Here is a 6,293-nt window from a genome sequence, read left to right on the forward strand (position 1 = left end):
ACTTGTGTTTGTGTATTTGAATAATACTACTCTCCGTTACTGATATTTGAAAATTTGAACAAAAGATCCATTTAACGAGCGTTACGTTTTCAAGCAAAATGACCCATGGTACTTTAATTTCCTAATTAAACAAAATAGCAAACGGTTTTTTTTTTTTTTTTTTTTGGTTGTAGTTTTTAAAACGAAATAGACCAATGGTTATTTTTGTACTAACAAGATGCATTTTTTTTTGGAAACTCCCTACTCACAAAATTCAAAACTAAGCGTAATTCTCTTAGGATAGTCCCATGCAAGATAGTCATTATTGCGCTATTACACAAAATGGAGTACAATTTTTGCTTTTATACGTCACTTGCTTGAAAGAGCGACGTCAAATGTAAATTTTTATTTTAAATATCGATTAAATAAAATAAAAAGATGCCAAGGGTAACTAGCATATATATATATATATATATATATATATATATATATATTAAAAATTAGGCTTTGCAATTTGTATATCACTAGTTTTAGAAAGAGAGTAGGTAAGGAAATTAATTGGGATGTATTATCACTATACATTTGCGTCTCTTGTCCTATATATTTTGGATTGGACATTTAATCATGGGTCAAGCGGCTATATAGTCAAATAGAACTTAAGATTTTGCAAAATAGTCATAGTTTGTCAACTATAAGAAAACTAGCCAAAGTAAGATTAATCTAGGTTGAATTAAATTTAATCCAAACGAACTATAAAGACATAATGTAAGGTTTATGACGGCTGGATTAAAATTAATCGAGGCATGATTAAATTTAATGACAATCTGGAAATCGAGGATCTGAAGCAGAACCGAAACATCTCCTTCTTCGGTGACGCGATTCTTGCGTCCTCGACCCTCGCGATGTTCCCGATCGCTCCGACGGCGGCGGCGAAACCGGATCGCTGCGGGAGAAGACTCGACGGTCTTAGGGCGCCTTCTTCGAAGACGATTCTCCGAGCAACGTCGTCACTGGAGGCGGCGATGACGGAGACAGCGAGGGCGGCGAGATCGCAGAGAGGAGTGCTGGTACAGCCTGGGCTTCACGGAGCGGAGGTAGTTCGCCTGGTTAGGGATTCCGAGTCCTCCGCCGTAGGCGTGGTGAGACTGGAACTCGGCGAGAGTCCGCTTTCCGATGAGAGTGGTGGCGTGGGGGCTCTGGCGAGCAACGCGGCTGGTCCAGAAAGATGGCTATTTGAGAGATGGCTATTTTACCAAACAAATGAAACTATGGCTATTTTGCAAAAGCAATAGTTTGAGATTGGCTAGTTCATACCATTTATTCATTAATCATCTAATTTAATTCCAGACGGTGTAGCAAAATAGTCAAAATGAAACTATGAAATTTGTTTTTAGCCTATATTTCACAGCTTTTAGGGAAATAGTCAACAGGTTTATGTGTCAATAATTAAGGTCTGATTTACCTTTATTTATTAACAAATTCGTCATTTTCTCTCTCCTACTTTTTTCCTACACTTTTTTTTTTTACATAAAAACTTCAAAAAACCATATCTATCTCATATGAGCTCGAAATTGAGTGATTCCAAATCTTACGGATTCGTGACGCTGAGATCTTAAAAAATAGATCCATCGTGTTCGATGAAAAATCATGTTTAATACCATAGATGTAGAAAAATCACGTTACTACCTTAAATATGGAAATAATTGAAATTTTTTGAAATTATCGACATAAATATAATTTTTCATCAAACAAAATAGGTCTATTTTTGAAGATCTCGACGCCACGAATTTGTAGGATCTGAAATCACTCAATTTCAAGTTCGTATGAGAAAGTTACGAATTTTTGAAATTTTGATACAAAAAAAATTATTTGAAAAAAATAAGAGAGAGAAAATGACGAATTTGTTAATAAATAAGGGCAGATCAGACCTTAATTATTGCCACATAAGTCATTTGGCTATATCTCTAAAAATTGTTAAACATAGGCTAGATCCAAAATCACATGTTTAAAGTGGCCTAATTAGTTACAAATCTCTTTAATTCCCTTTAATTTGTTAAAATTCCATAGATATCTTATATTGAATATGGGAATATCCAAATTTTCAAATATTCTATAAATATCACATATTTTTTTTGTCGTTGATTTAAATGAAACGATAAAAAACACACTAAGAAATAGGGATATAAACAAAACTTCCGTTTATACACTTTTTTTTTTGCTTATTAGGACACATCAATTAGCCACGACACCATATTGACAGTCTCTACTCGTGTCTTAACGTGTCTAAGAGTTAGATTTCCCTCAATTGTTTGTCTTTTGCCTTCGGCTTTACTCAAGTTAGCTTCCGTAATTTTAAGATTTTATTGAGCTTCTTGTAGATCAATGTCACTACCCTTCTCAGCATCCTTTATTAAAATAGTGATCTCATTATTTTTTATTCTTGCGAAACCTCCAATGAGAGCTATCGTTAATCATTGGTCATTAAGTCATATTCTCAAAATAACTATGTCTACTAATGTGTCGTTAAATGAAACTATAAACATTAAAAATAATAAAATAAAGTCGGGAAGAATTGTTAGCAACAATGATAAATATTGTAAAAATAAGGTATTCATAGAATAAGAATTAGAAATACACTATTTTTTAAAAAAAAATGAAATAGCTTGGGTTGTTTTCACATTTAACATTTTGGTGGACCTTTTAACTTATCCAAATATTTATTTATATTTTATACACAAAAAATTAGGTAACTAGCCAACTAAGATATACGTAATTGTTATATAGTTAACGTTTCGTAAATTTTAGATAAATAGTCATAAATGACGTGACATTCCTGGTTTGCCCTTTTATTGAAATAAAAAGTCAACCGTTTACGTCAAGTTATACATGTAAACATGAACGTGACTATTTATCTAATATTTACGAAACGTTTGTTAGCTATATAGAAACGTGAAACTGTAAATATAACTATGTAGCTAATAGACTAAATAAAAAAGTAATCTCAATATCTGAAATCATAAATGTAGTAAACAAAATTTCATCCAGATATGGGTTTTAAGTTGAAAATATTTATAAAAAATAAGATATATTAGAAAGAGTAAATAAGTTAAATATATGGAAAGATCGGATATTAAACTATAGTTCAATAAATAAATGCAAGAACGGAATACTAAATGAGTCTATACGTCTCTAAATATAAAACTCATGCTGTTTAGTTCTAATATATTCTGAACATTTGGTTTGGAGAGAGAGAGAGAGAGAGAGAGAGAGAGAGAGGGAGAGAGAGAGAGAGAGAGAGAGAGAGAGAGAGGTCGTCACATCCAACATGGCATTACTATTTGTCTCTCAAAAGCAACAAGATCGCTGCCGACGCAATATTTTCAATGGATATATTTCTCAATCAATCTCCTCCTGAACTCGAATTGATCTCCGGCGCAACAAAACCTAATCCCCACAATTTCTGATAATTTGTTATCAATTAGCACGAATCTTTCGCAAACTAATCAACAAAAAAAAACAATGAATTCATAGAAAAAGAATTTTTTTGCTGGCTTGTCCTATTCGAAGAATCTTAATGGTGTTTAGGGTAAAGAGCGCGGCACAGAGAGGAAGTAAATAAAATTAATCATTTTTATTTTACTATTAGGGTATTTAGGTATTAACACAAAAAAGAAGTGAAAACGTGACTAAAACGTGATACATAATTGGATGTTCATCAACAAAACTTGACAGAAAGATTATATTTGTTGTAATATAAGATTATAGGGTCGATTTTGTGACTTTTCAGACATTGAAGGGTGAATCGTTATTGGTGTTAAAGTTGGTGGGAGAAATATGTAATTTATCTATTATTTTTCACATCATGTAGATAAATATGCAATAACATACATCAGACATTGAAACATAAATTAGGACCAGTTTGAAACTTTACGACAGCGTGGAATTTTTTTTTTACAGCAATTAGTGAAATTTGAACTCTCTCACATAAGAGTCGCTTATAAAAAAAAGTGGTGCACGTAGGCAGATGGTGACTGTATCGGGACGTATGCAACATGCGAATATATATATATATATATACATATATATATATATATTTCTTACTTCGTGACAGATGTTGATGTTGAACTACGTCCCTTATCAGTATTGAACTTGTAGGCCCAAATGAAGAATTTAGACCAGGCCCAAAGAGTAGAAATCCGAGTCTTAATCGGCCCAAGTACGGAACAATTAACAAAGCTCTCCTCGAGTCAGCTCTACAATCACAACTCTCCGAGCTAATTAAGGCCGTTTTAGCTCGGCTTGACCTGCTGGAGACTTCCACAAATGATTTCCTGGAGACAAAGATGCTAAAGACCATCCAAACATCTTAACGGCTCCATCAAGACCGGATCAAACGTGATACGTGGCACACCACAATAGAAAGAAGACTGAACTTTTTTTAAACCGTCCCATTTAAACTCGAAGAAATTTAGGTTATTACCAACCCAAACCGCTAGTGTTTCGGGTTGCTTTGGTTTTTGATAGTCATGAAATTGGGTTGAATCAAACCGACCTCATATCGTTAGATTAAGAACTCATGCTCATATGAAAAACGAAAAAATTAGATCAATGTAAAATAAAAATAAAATACACCTTATGCTTTATAATTTCATCATGAAAATATAAATGCAATATTAAATTAGTTAATTGTTTTGTAAGTGTATCTTTGTGTTCATGATAGTTGACAGATAAATAATATAAGTAGACTCATTATGATCTTGATGATCTATTTATATTCATTTCTACAATTTTTATTTTATTTGTTATTTATGAATTTTTCTCGAGGTATAGATTTTTTTTTACGGAGTATGAAATTTGAGATGATAGATGACTTATTAATTTTTAGTATTTTCATGATTTTTATTGAATTTATTTGAACGATTCTATTTCGTACCTTTGTTGTAATAAGTTAACCCGAACAAACCGATTTAAACCACTCCAAATAAATCAAACCAAACTAATTTTTATTGGTTCGGATTGGTTTGGTTCTAATACCATAAACGGGTTGGATTGGTTTATAAAAATGACAAACCGAATATTTCGGGTTGGATTCATGAAACTTACAAATTCGAATAATTCAACTTGATGCACATGCCTATGTTAATATGAGTTTTTATACAAGTTAATGACAACTTAAATGACACGGTTACATTGATGATGAACTTAATGTATGGGTAACTTCTGGAAAATTAGTTTATTCAGAAAACGTAGTAGTGACGTGAGGACAAACTTGGAAGACTTATACGAGCGACGTCAATCGATGAGATAAATAAATATCAATCAATGCTTTCATTTTTCTTTGCATTTTATTCTTATGCAAGTAGACTAGAAAATAGTGACAAACTACATAGTCAAAGTCTACGGCTGTTGTATTGGACACGTGGGACCAAGACGTTATCTTACTTTGCGTCTCTGAGTGCTAGGTAGTTTCTTCTGCATCTCTTCCTTTTCTTTTATTTTTTTTCTTTTGAACTTAATTTTTTGTCTTTTTTTTTCGCTTATGAGTGAATACATCGGTTTTGCAAAAGAAAGTACATTGATAGTGTTTTTTAATATAAAAGACCACGGTTTTTTATTCTATGACTTGTGGTCGTAGGCTCGTAGCGTCGTTTTTATTATTATAATATATAGGTCATGGTTTGAAATTATCGCGAGAATCGCCGATACGGCCTCAGTGTCAGTGACGTGGGCTTTCTTTTTACGTGTTCCAGTATTGTTCATCATATGTAGATTATTTTTTTGAGAAAAATGTTACAGAAGGGGATACTGTTGGTTAAGATAATGTTTTATAAATAGAATAACTTCCAACCATATATCCTTTTAAACTGCCTAATATAAACCAAATCCTTTTATACTAAAATTAAAGGATCCTTTGGAAAGTCGATGCACTTTAGCCCCGGGGAAGTTTTCCTTTATTAAGTTTCAGCCCATGTTAGACAATCACATTTCAGTAATAGATGCTCTTAATAACATAGTTTACTGAGCGTTTATTGTACGTAAACAGATCAAACACGTAAGGGGAAAAAAACAAACATCACCATATTTATATTACCAACTCAGTATATCGATAGTTTGGTATGGATAGAAAGACTTGTATAATATTGTCCTAGTTGACACCTCACCATTCTGATTTGGCTCACTTATTTCTAAGCTTTTAGATATGTTCTAAATATTGTGCTTTCAATTGGGTTGTGAATTGCATGCTCTGATACCTGCCCTTTATATTGCTCCAGAGAGAATGACTTTTTTCTCTAGTCAACAAAACAAGATGGATT

This window comes from Urtica dioica, chromosome 11 (genome assembly GCF_054948205.1).
Source record: "Urtica dioica subsp. dioica isolate 48M chromosome 11, U.dioica_male_clone48M_v1_H2, whole genome shotgun sequence".
NCBI lineage: Eukaryota > Viridiplantae > Streptophyta > Magnoliopsida > Rosales > Urticaceae > Urtica > Urtica dioica.